General features: G+C 36.4%; 1 pseudogene; it reads left to right on the top strand.

The window, feature by feature from the left end:
• The window catches only part of LOC114098622 (ubiquitin-conjugating enzyme E2 E1 pseudogene), a 65,414-nt pseudogene that overhangs the window by 12,595 nt on the left and 35,215 nt on the right, over positions 1-17,604 (top strand).

Genomic DNA, 17,604 nt, shown 5'->3' with positions numbered 1-17,604 from the left:
ATTTACCAGCAAATACCATAATTTCATTCTTTATGCTGAGTAGCACTTCATACATGTACCACATTTTCTTTATCCATTCATCTGTTGAAAGATACCTAGCTGGTTCCATAAGTTGGCTGTTGTAAATTGCACTGCTATAAACATTGATGTGACTGTCTTACTGTAGTATGATGATTTTAGATCTTCTCTGTAATACCAAGGAGTGGGATAGCTGTGACAGGATAGATAGTGAGGAATCTCTATACTGCTTTCCAAATTGGCCTACTAATTTGCAGGCCTGCCAAGAATGTATGAGTGTATCTTTTCCTCTACATACTTGCCAGCATTTATTTTTATTTGTATTCTTGATGATTGCCATTTTAACTGCAGTGAGGTGAAATTTCAATGGAATGTAATGACTATAAACTAAATAACAAACTTATAGAATATTTTAGAGAGTTGGGCTTCCAGACCTGACATGAAAACTAGTCCTGTTGCTAGACAGAAAGACTGTGATTCAGTGTGACTAGGGACAAGTCTAAATACTACTGAAAGTTCAAAATGGTGATTGGTGTAAGTGGCTATCCTACATGAAAATATTTATCTTTTCTCCTGGTGATAAAGTGACATTTATCTGCTTTGTAATTTATAGTTTATGAAAATGCTGAATTTCAATTAGTGATAAGCAAAAATAAGATCAAATATTTTGTCCATTCTAGTTTTTTTTAAAATGAGGGATTGAACCCAGGGGTGCTCAACCAGTAAGCCACATCCCCAGCCCTTTTTTATATTTTATTTAGAGACAGAGTCTTACTGAGTTGCTTAGAGCTTTGTTAAATTGCTGAGGTTGACTTAGAATTTGTGATTGTCTTTGCCTTAGCCTCCTGAGCTGCTGGGATTAAGGCATGTGTCATTGTGCCTGGCTCATTCTGGTTCTTGAACCCCAGATATCTCTTCATAGTCCTGTTAATATTCTATGGACTCTGTCCTAGGGCTTCTTGTCAGCTGTCCTCTCTCCCTTTCCTTTTCACTAGGCTACTGTACCTGCCTTCTGGGTCTTTATCATTGGTCTATAGTTTTGCAAAAATGTAAGGAAAATAAAAAGAGACACAGAGACAAGATGCAGAGGCAGGAAAGAATGATGGCAGAATGGCAGAAGGGCCAAGCTGTCATGCTTTATTTAACCTCTTTATCAATAGGTTCCTTTAGGTTATTGGCATCATTAGTACATATTGTTCATTGTATTACTAGGCAGGTTACAGATTTAGCAACATTATGCAGCTTATTCCTCAGTTACATACTATGATGCAATGTGCAATGATAAGAGCTTTGTGTAGCTCTCAAGGAAGTTCATTGTATAAAGGTACTGTTATGTGGGCAGGTTTAGGTTCAGTGAAACATTGTGGTTGTCTTACAAGAGAGTCCCTTTAATCCTAGGAGCTGTGTGCTTGAGATAGAGGTCAAGGCTGATAAGACTCTAACACAGAGCCTCCTCATGAAGAACATTGCTATAGCAGCCAGGCATCCTGTGTCTTTGCACAGAAGTTTTCCCAGCAGCAAGGCATTCTGTGTCTTTGCACAGAAACTTCCTAGCCACCAAGCATGCCACAATCATGAAGTTATCAGATACCCCAACCCCAAACACAGAACCCTACACAAAAATATCATGAATTGCCACTAATGTCAGGAAAAATTAACAGCATATGAAAGAATAAGGAAAGTTGAATTGTCAATTTTGTTTGAGACTTCAAAATACAGTGATGAAATTTTGCTTTCCCACCCTTGCCATTACTTGCTTCTTTTTATTTTTTTGCAATTTTTAAATTTGTTCTCTGTAGATATACATGACAATAGAGTATATTTGGACATATCATACATACATGGAGTATAAATTTCCCATATTTGTGGTTGTACATGATGTGGAGTTTCACTGGTGGTGTATTCATATGGGAACATAGGAAAGTTATGTCGGATTCATTCCATTGTCTTTCCTAATCCCATGCCCTTCCCTTCATTTCCCCTTATCTGCTCCAATGAACTTCTATTCTGCCCCTGTTCTCCCATCTTGTGTGTTAGCATCCACATATCAGAGAGAACATTCAGCCTTTGGTTTTTTTGGGGACTTCTTGCTTCTTTTAAAAAAAAATCAAATATTTACTTGAAGGATCAAGGGGTGGGGGAAGGAATATGGCAGTTGCAGAAGGAGCATAAGGACCACATTGCTCACGGCAAGTTTCCAGATGAGCATGAATATGCAGATTTTAGGCATACGATAATCAAAAGACCTGGAGCTTCTTTTCCTACGCTCCTTATATTTCAGTGCTACACTCTTATGATCCTAATTAGGTTTTTCTCCTAGATGTATTAGGATTTCAATTATGATTTTATGTGTATCAATTTATGAGTATAAAGGGATGTTATCTCATCCCGGCATCATCTGATCTCTATTGACACTGCACTGACAGGCAAGGGAGTCTCCTTGTCTCATTGTCTGGTGTGTTGTGCTGCTGACCTGTGAGCTGAAGTGCCCCATACCTCTGGGCATCTAATGAACATGTTTTAGATGGTGCCAACTGTCATTTTCTTTAGCATGGATGAGAGTGCATATCCAAATTACCACAGGGGTTCTTTCAGGAATTGTATTCATCAGAGTGTAGTGTCCTGAACAAAAGAGATAATAATCTTACTTTTTTTCCCATATGTACAGGACCATTTCTCTGTAGGAAAATTTACAAACCCAATGGAATATGGTCTGTAGGATTTGGCCTCTACTTGTCTTTCAGTCTTTCTCCTGGTACTCTCTCACACTCTCATGTGTACTCTGAGATTGAGGCACACCAAACAATCCTTAGATCCCCAGATGCACCAGGCCATGTCCCCATCTGTGCTCCTGGATGTATTGTCCTCTCTGGCTAGAATTCATTCATCTTGCTGCTTTCTGAACAGCTCAAAAGTTTCCTCAAATTGGACCTTATCCAATTAAGCTTCAGAAATATTTCTTCCTATTTCCAGGAAGAGTTGAACACTTTCTGCCCTGTGTTCTCACATTGCTGTGTTTGGTGTTTGCCTATCAATGGTAGTTTGTTCATTTTTTTAGTATGTACTTGTTTGAGATCTGCTCAGTTTTGGCTCAATTTCTAAGCTGTGAAGAATAAGACAGACATCCCTAGCCTTCCCAGGGCTTATGGCCCCACAAGTCCAAAAACATTCCACATCACTGTACCTTCTTGTTTACCAGTTTATTACCACCAATTTGAATAAGATACATGGTCCTCTTTTCCATAGTTTCTCCTCAAGCCATTCACAAAGAGCATACATGTTGTAGTACCCTTTCTTTACAGAGGAGTTTTTGCTTTGGAGACTTTAAAAATATAAAATCCAAGATTAGACATCTTCTTTCTTAAAAATTCTTTCATTATATCTCACTAAGTTTCAGTCTTCTGCCAGGCTTATTCATATCTTTGCTTCAAGAGACAATCACATTTCAATTTCTTATATATTTTTTTTTCTCTTTTGAAATTTTTCATTGCTTTAGTGACTTCCAGGCACACTTTCTAGAACCAATAGCTAATTGGAGCACTCCATTAAAATCGTGCTATCTACCAGGTCTTACACTTTGATAGTACAGAATAGGAGGAAATTTTAGGATTTTCATCTTTTTTTTCATGAAAAGAAAAAGAGAAGTATCTAAGTAGGGATCTTTTTTTTTTCTTTTCTGAATAAACTTGGTTTAGTTACATCATTGAACTTCTTGAAGGTGAAAGTGTATGTAATCAGATTTGGTTTAAAATAATATAAATATTTCTGTTATGATGCTATATGTTTATATAGAATTTATAGCTCTATTATAGATCATAATTTCATCTTTACTGATAGTTAATAATAAAAAGATTAGCAAACTGTAAAAAGATAAATTTAGCTTTATTATGAGAGACATGGGTATACTAAAACCTGGGGTGGGTTTGCTGAGATTATTTGCAACAGAATACCATTTTGGTAAACCTTTAAAAGACAATCTATTATACTTTTTTTTGTAGTCATAAATCAACTTCTTAATAGTTTCCTCCCATTTTTTTCTGATTTTATCACAGAAAGTTTCTGTAGCCTGTGAAAGTATTGAGCCATCATTTCATTATATTTTTGATTTTTTACATGTTTAATGTAGATTTATATACTTATTCAGTTGTTTATTTGTTTCTAGTGGCTAATAATTTCCCGGCTTTTTGGATATGGGCTTGTGTCAGTTTGAATGGAATGGATCTCTATGTTCTTAGCTTGATTATTATTATTTCTACTGTTACTATTATTATTTGGTGTGTTGCATCTCAGAAATTTTCATGAATATTTGTTTTAATTTATGTTAGAGAACTGTTATAAAAATCCACATGATATTTTTATATCTGGCTTTGTTCAGTTAATGGTTAGTTTGCATTTTGAGTAGTATTCAAAACCTGAATTTTTAATGACTGCATAATATTTCAGTAAATTGGTATCAGAATTTACTTCATCATTTCTCAAGGTTGAATAATTAAGTTGCTTATTTCCATTTTTGTCATCAGTATAAGTAATTCTGTGATTAACTTCTTCTTGGATTGGACTTTTTCTATATTTTGAATTCCAGAGATATGATTAGTGTCAATAAGTTTGTTTTCATGCCCTTGATTTCTAGTGTTTTTCCAAAGAGAGGAAACAGAATAAAACATTACGAACCATATAGAAAAGTTATACTTTATTGCTTTCCACAATGAGTAAATTCACTAAAGACATATATAACATGAAAGATGTTACCTCACTCTTGATATAGTTAATTACTATATTGCTATAATTGAAGTTACTTTATTAAATAATATTTACATGTTTTATTATTAACTGTGTTTCCTCTTTTGTGACTTTTTTCATTTGTATTCTTTGTTATTCTGTTATGATCCCAGTGCTTTTTTTTTTACTTTATAAGGACTTTCGATCTAATAGTTATTTCCTTGAATAATATTTTTTGTAAATATTTGATACAATTTTATTCTCCCTTTTATTATTTTTTAAAAATGTGTTATGGTACAAAAGAGATTTTAAATCTTCATATTATCAACTTCATGCATCCTTTTTCATACATTAGAAGCCAGAAAATTGGAGTAGATGTCTTCACTTCCAGCCTTTTGATTCGGGATTTATGATATTTTTCTTTGTTTGTATGTTTCTTTTTTATTTTTTATTTTTATTTTTTTTTATTGGTTGTTCAAAACATTACAAAGCTCATGACATATCATCTTTCATACATTTGATTCAAGTGGGTTATGAACTCCCATTTTTGCCCCAAATACAAGTTGCAGAATCACATCGGTTACACATCCACATTTTTACATAATACCATATTAATGACTGTTGTATTCTGCTGCCTTTCCTATCCCCTACTATCCCCCCCTCCCCTTCCCTCTCATCTTCCCTCTCTACCCGATCTGCTGTTGTTTAATTCTCTCCCTTGTTTTTTTTCCCTTTCCCCTCACAAACTCTTATATGTAATTTTGTGTAACAATGAGGGTCTCCTTCCATTTCCATACAGTTTCCCTTCTCTCTCCCTTTCTCTCCACCCACTCGTCTCTGTTTAATGTTAATCTTTTCCTCATGCTCTTCTTCCCTGTTCTTTTCTTAGTTGCTCTCTTTATATCAAAGAAGACATTTGGCATTTTTTTTTAAGGATTGGCTAGCTTCACTTAGCATAATCTGCTCTAATGCCATCCATTTCCCTGCAAAATCCATGATTTTGTCGTTTTTTAGTGCTACGTAATACTCCATTGTGTATAAATGCCACATATTTTTTTTACCCATTCATCTATTGAAGGGCATCTAGGTTGATTCCAGAGTCTAACTATTGTGAATTGTGCTGCTATGATCATTGATGTGGCAGTATCCCTATAGTATGCTCTTTTAAGGTCCTCAGGGAATAGACCGAGAAGGGTGATAGCTGGGTCAAATGGTGGTTCCATTCCCAGGTTTCCCAGGAATCTCCATACTGCTTTCCATATTGGCCTCACCAATTTTCAGTCCCACTAGCAATGTACAAGTGTACCCTTTTCTCCACATCCTCGCCAGCACTTATTGTTGTTTGACTTCATAATGGCTGCCAATCTTACTGGAGTGAGATGGTATCTTAGGGTGGTTTTGATTTGCATTTCTCTGACTGCTAGAGATGGTGAGCATTTTTTCATGTACTTATTGATTGATTGTATGTCCTCCTCTGAGAAGTATCTGTTCAGGTCCTTGGCCCATTTGTTGATAGGGTTATTTGTTATCTTACTGTTTAATTTTGTGAGTTCTTTGTATACTCTGGATATTAGGGCTCTATCTGAAGTGTGAGGAGTAAAAATTTGTTCCCAGGATGTAGGCTCCCTATGAACCTCTCTTATTGTTTCTCTTTCTGAGAAAAAACTTTTTAGTTTAAGTAATTCCCATTTGTTGATTCTTGTTGTTAACTCTTGTGCTATGGGTGTCATATTAAGGAATTTCGAGCCCGACCCCACAATATGTAGATCGGAGCCAACTTTTTCTTCTATCAGATACAGAGTCTCTGATTTGATATCAAGCTCCTTAATCCATTTTGAGTTAACTTTTGTGCATGGCAAGAGAAGGGGATTCAGTTTCATTTTGTTGCATATGGATTTCCAGTTTTCCAAGCACCATTTGTTGAAGATGCTATCCTTTCTCCATTGCATACTTTTAGCCCCTTTATCAAATATAAGAAAGTTGTAATTTTGTGGATTGGTCTCTGTGTCCTCTATTCTGTACCATTGGTCCACCTGCCTGTTTTGGTACCAGTACCATGCTGTTTTTGTTACTATTGCTCTGTAGTACAGTTTGAAATCTGGTATCGCTATACCTCCTGATTCACACTTCCTGCTTAGACTTGCTTTTGCTATTCTGGGTCTTTTGTTTTTCCATATGAATTTCATGATAGCTTTATCTATTTCTACAAGAAATGCCGTTGGGATTTTGATTCGCATTGTGTTGAACCTGTAGAGAACTTTGGGTAATATCGCCATTTTGATGATGTTGGTTCTGCCTATCCATGAACAGGGTACATTTTTCCATCTTCTAAGATCTTCTTCCATCTCTCTCTTTAGGGTTCTGTAGTTTTCATTGTATAAATCTTTCACCTCTTTTGTTAGGTTGATTCCCAAGTATTTTATTTTTTTTGAGGATATTGTGAATGGGGTGGTTTTCCTCATTTCCATTTCAGAAGTTTTGTTGCTGATATACAGGAATGCCTTTGATTTATGCGTGTTGATTTTATATCCTGCCACTTTGCTGAATTCATTTATTAGTTCTAGTAGTTTCTTTGTGGACCCTTTTGGGTCTTCTAGGTATAGGATCATGTCAACTGCAAATAGTGATATTTTAAGTTCTTCTTTTCCTATTTTTATGCCTTTAATTTCTTTTGTCTGTCTAATTGCTCTGGCTAGTATTTCAAGGACTAAATTAAATAGAAGTGGCAAGAGAGGGCATCCCTGTCTTGTTCCAGATTTTAGCGGGAATGCCTTCAGTTTTTCTCCATTTAGAATGATGTTAGCCTGAGGCTTAGCATATATAGCTTTTACAATGTTGAGGTAAGTTCCTGTTATCCGTAGTTTTTCTAGTGTTTTGAACATAAAGGATGCTGTACTTTGTCGAATGCTTTTTCTGCATCTATCGAGATGATCATATGGTTCTTATCTTTAAGTCTATTGATGTGGTGAATAACATTTATTGATTTCCGTATATTGAACCAACCTTGCATCCCAGGGATGAATCCTACTTGATCATGGTGCACAATTTTTTGATATGCTTTTGTATTCGATTCGCCAGGATTTTATTGAGAATTTTTGCATCTATGTTCATTAGAGATATTGGTCTACAGTTTTCTTTCTTTGAAGTGTCTTTGTCTGGTTTCGGGATCAGGGTGATGTTGGCCTCATAGAATGAATTTGGAAGAGCTCCTTCTTTTTCTATTTCTTGAAATAGCTTGAAAAGTATTGGTATTAATTCTTCTTTGAAGGTTTTGTAAAACTCCGCTGTATACCCATCCAGTCCAGGGCTTTTCTTGGTTGGTAGTCTTTTGATGGCTTCTTCTATTTCTTCCTTTGTTATTGGTCTGTTTAAATTGTGTGTGCTTTCCTGACTCAATCTGGGCAGATCATATGACTTAAGAAATTTATCGATATCTTCACTGTCTTCTATTTTATTAGAATATAGGGTTTCAAAATACTTTCTAATTATCTTCTGTATTTCCATAGTGTCTGTTGTGATATTGCCTTTTTCATCCTGTATGTTAGTAATTTGAGTTTTCTCTCTTCTTCTCTTCGTTAGCATGGCTAAGGGTCTGCCGATCTTATTTATTTTTTCAAAGAACCAACTTTTAGTTTTATCAGTTTTTTCAATGATTTTTTTTTGTTTCAATTTCGTTGATTTCCGCTCTGATTTTAATTATTTCTTGTCTTCTGCTATATTTGCTGTTGTTTTGCTCTTCCTTTTCTAGGGTTTTGAGATGTAGTGTGAGTTCATTTATTTGTTGGTTTTTTCTTTTCTTGAGGAATGAACTCCAGGAAATGAATTTCCCTCTTAAAACTGCTTTCATTGTGTCCCATAGATTCCGGTATGTTGTGTCTGAATTGTCGTTTATCTCTAAGAATTTTTTGATTTCCTCCTTTATGTCTTCTGTAACCCATTGATCATTCAGTAACATATTGTTTATTTTCCATGTGATGCAGGATTTTTCCTTCCTTCTTTTATCATTGATTTCCAGTTTCATTCCATTATGATCAGATATGGTGCATCGTATTATCTCCACACCTTTATATTTACTAAGAGTTGCCCTATGGCATAATATATGATCTATTTTTGAGTAAGATCCATGTGCTGCTGAGAAGAATGTGTATCCACTTGATGATGATTGATATATTCTATATATGTCGGTTAAGTCTAGGTTATTGATTGTGTCATTGAGTTCTATAGTTTCTTTATTCAGCTTTTGTCTGGAGGATCTGTCTAATGGCGAGAGCGGTGTGTTGAAGTCACCCATTATTATTGTGTTGTGGACTATTTGACTCTTGAACTTGAGGAGAGTTTGTTTTATGAACGTTGCCGCACCATTGTTTGGTGCATACAAATTGATAATTGTTATGTCTTGTTGGTGGATGGTTCCTTTTAACAGGATATAGTGACTTTCTTTATCCCTTTTGATTAACTTAGGTTTGAAGTTGATTTTATTCGATATGAGTATGGCCACTCCTGCTTGCTTCCGAGGGCCATGTGAGTGGTATGATTTTTCCCAACCTTTCACCTTCAGCCTGTGTATGTCTTTTCCTATCATGTGAGTGTCTTGAAGGCAGCATATTGTTGGATTTGTTTTTTTGATCCAGGTTACTAGCTTGTGTCTCTTGATTGGTGAGTTTAGTCCATTAACATTTAAGGTTACAATTGAAATATGATTTGTACTTCCAGTCATGTTTATTTATTTTAGTTTGGCTAGTTTTTACTTTTTGGTTATTTTCCTCCCCCTTTACTGAGATACCTCCCGCTGTTAGTTTTGGGCACTATTTTTCCATTCCTCTTCTTGTAGAATTTTGCCCAAAATGCTTTGCAGTGCTGGTTTTCTGGCTGTGTATTCTTTTAGCTTTTGTTTATCATGAAAGATTTTAATTTCATTGTCAAATCTGAAGCTTAATTTTGCTGGATACAGTATTCTTGGTTGGAATCCATTATTTTTCAGCGTTTGAAATACATTGTTCCAGGATCTTCTCGCTTTCAAAGTCTGTGATGAAAAATCAGCCGTTAACCTAATTGGTTTACCCCTGAATGTAATCTGCCTCCTTTCTCTCGTAGCTTTTAATATTCTCTCCTTGTTCTGTATGTTGGCTATCTTCATAATTATATGTCTTGGAGTTGGTCCATTACGGTTTTGGATATTTGGGGTCCTGTAGGCTTCCAGGATTTGGCAGTCCATTCCATCTTTAATCTCTGGGAAGTTTTCTAGGATTATTTCATTTAATAAGTTGTCCATTCCTTTGGTTTGAACCTCTGTGCCTTCTTCTATCCCAATGACTCTCAAATTTGGTTTTTTGATGAGGTCCCATATCTCTTGGATAGATTGCTCATGAGATTTAAGCATCTTTTCTGTGTTGACTATATTCTTTTCAAGTTGATAAACTTTTTCTTCATTATCTGATGTTCTGACTTCTACTTGATCTAGTCTATTTGTAATATTCTCGTTAGCGTTTTTAATCTGGTTTATGGTTTCTTGCATTTCTAAAATTACTGTTTGTTTTTTTTTTAAGATCTCTATCTCCTGGTAAAGTTCGTTCTTTGCAGTTTGAATTTGTTTGTTTAGTTCGTTTTCAAAATATACTTTCAATACTTGGACTTGCTGTCTCATGTCTTCTCTAATATTCCGTTCCATCTGAGTTAGGTATGCCTTGATTTCCTACCCTGTCCATGTTTCTGATGCTTCTAGGTCCTCCTGTAGATTTAAGTTGTCCTGCATTATCTGTAATCCTTTTTTCCCTTGTTTTTTCATGTTGTTCACGTTACTTTCCAGCTCTGTTTGACTGCTTTGTAACTGCTTTCTCCTATACATTTGTTTTGGCTTTGTATATCTCTGTTGTCTCTCCTTTGTGGTGGGAGATTATGCCTAGAGATGTTGGGCTTTATTGTACTTTAGAGCTGGTTCATTCAATTTATAAAGGGCTTCCGGATTTTGTATGCATATAGTGATTTGTTGTTTGTTCTTAGGACTTTAGGTTAGGTGCTATGAAGGTATAAGGGTTAGTATGCCTTGGCTACTTTAGAAGATTGCTCTACTGAAGGGGGATACTAACCGTCAATTGGATCAGGGTGTTGGTAGTAGCTAGGTATTTAGGAGCACTATAGACGGCCTCGAAACATTCACCTGTTTGCATTTAGACAGTTACATGAAATGGAGGATGTAATGCTTGGGATGAAAGTTGGGGGGAAGGGGAAGGAAGGTGCTCTTGAAAAGAAAGAAGGAGAGGGAGATAGATAGCATAGAGGAGAATGGACAGAACAATAAAACTTGGAAGGGGAAAGAAAAAGGGGAAAAGGGAGAGAAAAAATAAAATAAGAAATAAAATTAGGTCTTAGCGATCCATTTTCTTCTCTTCTTGTAGGCAAAGCTGTGCCCTCCGGGCTGAGTTTTGCCCTCAGTGTGTTGACAGTCTCTCAATCCTGTTGGTCCAGAGCCGTTTCTGGACCAAACGGGGGCCGTTTGCCGGGTGGGAGGGGGCGTTCGCAGAGCCGGGCTGGCAGGGGGGGGGCCGTTTGCAGCGGGAGCGGGGCCGCCAGCAGAGCCGGGAGGGCGGGGACCCTTCTCACCGTGCCGGGCTGCCGGGGGCCGCTTGCAGAGCTGGGCAGGCGGAGGCCACGGGACTGGACCTCTGCGCCGCGTGGTCAAGATTCACTCGTCTGGGACAAACTGTCACCTCTAATAAACTTACTAATTCCCGGCAGGTCTCCTTTCAGCAGAATTTTGCTAGAAGTTCCTCAGTAGGTAGAATTTAGGTGTATTAATGGGTCTTTCTGATCCCGTTAATGTGGAGATACTGAAAGTGCTGCTTCCTCGCCGGCCGCCATGTTGGATCCCCCTTTTTTATTTTTCTTTCCTTTTTATTTTATTACTGCTGGGTAAGAAATTTAAAGTCTTGAGCATGCTAGACAAATTCTCTAGTATGAGCTGCATCCAGAGCTCATGGGTTTACAATTTTATCATAATCAGCTTATGCATTTTTTATGCTTTAATATGGTCTTAATGTAACCTACATTTGCATCCATGTTTCAGAGCACAATTTCTTCATTTTTTATGGTTCTGGGGATTGAACCCAGGCTTGATGCATGTAGGTAAGCATTCTACCACTGAGTCACATCTCTAGTCTTCAGAGCATAATTTCTTAGAAATAAATTTTATAGTAAATTATAGTGCTATTTGGCACAATTAAAATCCCCCAAACAATGGGGAAAATTCAATGCATAACTCAAGAGACTTTCATATAAAAATGTTTTACAGGATAGTTGTGAGTTATAAACCATAACCATGTATGTTATTGCAACAACAGTCAGGGAAACATAGCTGTGTTGTTTGTCTGGTTGCAGAACCTGAAAGCTTCTGTTGTACTTTTATAGTTGAGTGGTCAGAGGGCTGTTTCATGATCATTTTTTAAACAGAATAATTAATTTAATAACAATCAAAATGTATCAAGGGCCTATGATATACTATGTACTCTTCCAGGAGCTGGTGATACAAATAGACAAACCCTTGCTCTGCTAGAGCTCACATTTGGAGTTGCATTATATAACGGAGAAGGGTGAGGTAACACTGCTGAAGTGCTCCTTCCATTACTGTTCTTTTCCTTTTCCTCTTCTGTTTCTTTCCACCTCCTCGAAAAACAAGGAAGCCCAGAGAAAATATTGTGGCAGGGAGAAACTGATTTTAAATAAATATGACTGAAAAAAAAGTCTTTCAATATAGGAGTTAGAAAATCTTGATACTGAGGAAAAGAACTGAAGAAATAAGAAAAAAAAATCCCAGAAGATCTGTCTTTGAATAGACAAAGATCCATGGACTTTGGAAATTCATTACTTCTTTGGTGCCTGGGAGATTAACTTGCTATGGCTTTCACCCTTTCTGGAGGGATAAAGGTCACATCTAATATAGTTTCTAACCAACCCTCCATATTCCAAAAGCCTGAATAAATGTGAATGTAACTTCTCAATTTCTTCTAAACTTCAGTTAATTATTAATAAAAACTTCAATGCAAATGTCAACTCAGTCTCCTGTCTCATGTTCTCCTCATGATATCTACATATCAGCAAAGCCTAGGAACTTACTTTAGTAACTTATTTTAGGATAAATGTGGGTTCTAGGTGCTGGAAGGACCAAAGACAGTGAATGTCTTTGCTGGTTTAGACCAGGGCTTCCTCATGGTGCCCTCTGTTCCCTCTTTTCTATCTGCCTCCTACAAGGTGATTGTCTTAGTTGGGGATCTTTGGGATGCATGGAATCAAAACTTACTCTAAGTAGATTCAAGAAAAAGAGAGCTATTGGAAGGGCTCAGTAAAACCTCACAGGAGTATTCTGTGGAGACCCAACTGGGGAGCTCCCTGCTTCTTAGTCTCTACCTCTTTGTATACCTGTCCTGCTCCCATGCTTATTTCTGAATAGGAGCTCATACTTCTTCCCAGTTGACACATACAAGGAGAGTCTGGCTGCTGATGTTAATTCTCCATGATCTTACCTCATTGCAACAACTTGGTGGAGATTTCCAAGAGGTAAAGGGTATGCTGGCTAGGTTGCTGGCTAGTCAATGAGTTGATTAGCTTTGAGCCAGGTGTCACATGTGTTCAATCAACTATAGCCCAGGGAGGAGGAGTTCATTACAGCCCCATTTATATTAACCAGAATATGGGAAGCTTCTCTGAGAAATAATGAAAGGGCCGGGAAATTTGCTATATCAATTTAATGAAATGATGAATTAAAAAAATGAGCATCTCATAGTAACAAAATAATGACATAAAAGTTCACAACACTTAAATGTAAAAAATGTTTAAAATATTTTTCAAAAGAGAAAAAAATCTTGAACAAGAAAATAGTAAATAAAATTGCAGAGGCAAGAATATGTAGCCAATGAAGTTACAAATTCAGCCTTTTAATAGCAGTTACTCAGTATTGGCTTTATTTCTGAACTTCTTCTAGGGGATGATTAGTTACAAAAATAGGCATGTTTTCCACCCTTGGGAGGCTTTCAGTCCACTATTAAGACAGGAATTAAATAATATAAAAATAAATAATAAATAAATAAATGCATTGTTATAAGGCATGAAAGATGCAAAACAATATTAGTAATAGCAACAAAAATACTACCAACAACAAATGGTGCTGTGAGAACTGGAAATCCATATGCATCAAAATGAAACTAAATTCCTGTCTCCCATCATGCACACAACTTAACTCAAAGTGGATCAAGGACCTGGGAATTAGACCAGAGACTCTGTGCCTAATAGATGAAAAAGTAGGCCCAAATCTTCACCACATTGGATTAGGCCCCAGATTCCTTAACAAGACTCCTAAAGTGCAAGAAATAAAACCAAGAATCAATAAATGTGATGGATTTACACTAAAAAGATTCTTCTCAGCAAAAGAAACAAACAATGAGGTGAAGAGAGAGCCTACATTTTGGGAACAAATTTTTTGTCACCTGAACATCAGATAGAGCAGTAATCTTCAGGATATATAAAGAACTCAAGAAACTTAACACCAAAAAAAAAAAAAAAAAAAAAAAAACCAATCAATGGGCTAAGGAGCTGAACAGACTCTTCTCAGAAGAAGATAATATATTCAATTAACAAATATATGAAAAAATGTTCAACACTCTAGTAATTAGAGAAATACAAATCAAAACTACTCTAAGATTTCATCTCATACCAATCAGAATGGCAGTTATCAAGAATTCAAACAACAAGAAGTGTTGGTGAAGATATGGGGGAAAAGGCACACTCATCCATTGCTGGTGGGACTGCAAATGGTGCAATCAATCTGGGAAGCAGTATGGAGATTCTTTAGGAAACTTGGAATGGAACCACCATTTGACCTAGCTATCCCACTCCTCGGTCTATAACCAAAGGATTTATATCAGCATACTATAGTCACAGCTATATCAATGTTTATAGCAGGTCAATTCACAATATCTAAACTGTGGAACCAACCTAGATGCCTTTCAATATATGAATGGGTAAAGAAACTGTGGTATATATACACAATGGAATATAACTCAGCATTAAAAGAGAATAAAATTATGGCATTTTCAGGTAAATGGATGGAGTTGGAGAATATCATGCTAAGTGAAGTAAGCCAATTCCCAAAAGCCAAAGGCCAAATGTTCTCTCTGATAAGTGGATGCTGACTCATAGGTGGGAAGCATGGGAAAAATGAAGGAACTATGTTGGGCAAAGGGGAGGAAAAAAGGGGAGGGTACATGGGGGCAGGAAAGATGGTGGAATGTATGTATGTACATGTATGACTGCACACATGGTTCAACACTACATCATGTACAACCAGAGAAATGAAAAGTTGTGCTGTAATTGTGTACAATGAATCAAAATGCATTCTGTTATTATATGCATCTAATTATAATAAATAAATAAATTAAAAATTACTACCAAGTAACAAACAGGCTATTATGAATGAGAATTTAAGCCAAGATTTAGATAAAAGGATAGAATTAATCATCTACAATCAAGGGAAGAGCCTTGCAGGCAGTAGAAATAGTTGGAATGCAGGATTGACTGTAGGAACAACCTTGATGAATTTGAATAGCCTAAAATGATGATTGGGATGCTAAAATAAACATCTAAATCAGATTGAGGGAAATAAAAGGTTGAGGTTAGAATTAGAAGTTAAAGACATGTTTAAATTAAGTTAGAACAAGGCAAAGAAAGATAAAGACCAATGGATGTGAGATGTCCCGTAAAAGCTCACATGTGAGACAATGCAAGAAGATTCAGAATAGAAACGATTGGGTTGTAAAATTCTCTCTCTCTTTTTTTTTAAGGAATCAAATAAGTGCCTTTTATTTATTTTTTATTTTTTTTAGAGAGAGAGAGAGAATTTTTGTTTATTTTTATTTATTAATTTTTTTAGTTTTCGGCGGACACAACATCTTTGTTTGTATGTGGTGCTGAGGATCAAACCCGGGCCGCACGCATGCCAGGCGAGCACGCTACCGCTTGAGCCACATCCCCAGCCCCGGGTTGTAAAATTTTTAACCCAGTCAGTGATTTAGTTCCCTGATAAGGATTAACTACTGAGTGGTAACTGAAGTGGTAGGGTGTGGCTGGAGGAGGTGGGAATTGGGATGTGGCTTTGGGTATATATTTGTATCTGCTAGTGGAATCTCTCTCTCTGCTTCCTGATCACCATGGAAGCTACTTCCCTTTGCTACACTCTTCTGCCATGTTGTTCCTGTCTTGACTGGAACCCTGAAGAATGGAGCCGGCTGTCTAGGATTGAGACCTCTGAAACCGTGAGCCCTGACTAAAAGGTGACTAAAACACAAATCCTTTCCTTCAGTCCATCAATTTTGTTTATAGAGTTTCAAACTGTTTTCTGGCTTGTTATTGATTTTGGTCATCCTTTTCTTGTAACTCCACCTTGTCAATCTGATAATCATATATAATTCAACTCCTTATAACTCAGGCTTCCCCTCCTCTTAACCTTGTCCAGCCTTACCTCACTTGTGCCATGGCCAATTTGGGTGCCCTTTTGCTGTAATCCCATAGCATTATACTCTTACCTGTATTATAGCACTTACCAGACCTACCTTCTTTCTCAATATACTGTAAACTCCTTAAGAAATAGATTTTTCCCCTATTTCAAGCATATGGCATATAGAAAGCTTTGAAAAGACATTCAATTGATAATTGAATTATCCAGAAAAATCAACATTTATTGAATGCATACTTTATTTTGGGTTAACAGGTGTATATGCCCTATAATAATCGTTACTTTGAATCTTCAGTATTATCACCCATATTTTACATATGAAAAAATTGAGACTTGCGGAAGGTAAATAACTTTCACTAGGTCACATACAAGGGGAATTGTGATTCAAACCCAGGTACACCTGTACCTCCTCCCCTGCATTAGTCTGACTGCCAGTAATTACTACCTTTCATAGCTATAAGGTATTTCAGTATGTCAAAGTTCATACCAGTGACAATAAATATTCTAAAACACATTCTAACATAATATAACATTATGCCTGTGCAGCAGTATAAATTCTAACTGCCCCCCCCCAAAGTCCTCTGATGGCAAATAATTGCTGTGTTAGGTTATATTTGCATAGTGTTTTCTATATGCCAGATTCTCTCCTAAATGTTTTAAAAATTTTAGTCTTCAGGTTTTATAAACCAATGCAGAAAGTACTGTTACCACGCTACTTTAGAGTTGCAGGATTATATTGTTTGTCCAAGGTCACCCAACTAGTAATGTTATAGTGCTGAGATTAGAACCCATGCAGTCTGGCTCTAGAAGCCCTTGTTGTAATCATCATACTTTGCCACCTGTCAAGTAATGTTAATAGAGGTTTTTTTAATTTTTTTTTATTCCCACTTTCTCCTTTTTGCCTTATTCTGTTGCTGTAACTGAGAGATGACTTGTTTGAGTAAGTACCTGTCCTGCATCATCACTGGAACTTCACAAGACAGACATTTAATGTCATTGCAAATCTAACAATCACAAAGTGACATTGTGTTTGAGGCAGGAGATTGAAAATTGATTCTGTGGGCTTTGATGAATATCAATCATCTTTTTATTTATAACAAGCTGTTGATGTAAAATTATTCAATACATATTCATAAAATATTGGTAAGGTAAATTAGCAGTCGTAAATTACCAGCTAGAAATCATTTTCATGTCACTTAGCATGGAAGGTGAAGAGTGGGTTGGAGTAGTTCCTGTGTAATGTATTATCAACCCTGTGCAATTTCAAATTCTGAATAAATATGACCTCAGTCTAGAAGTGAGCCAATATCAATGTCCAAGGGGCATCAAATATACTGAATATCTTTTATTACTGAGGACATATGTGT

The sequence above is a fragment of the Marmota flaviventris genome, chromosome 9 (genome assembly GCF_047511675.1).
Source record: "Marmota flaviventris isolate mMarFla1 chromosome 9, mMarFla1.hap1, whole genome shotgun sequence".
Lineage (NCBI taxonomy): Eukaryota > Metazoa > Chordata > Mammalia > Rodentia > Sciuridae > Marmota > Marmota flaviventris.
This window is presented reverse-complemented; position numbering and strand designations above follow the sequence as displayed.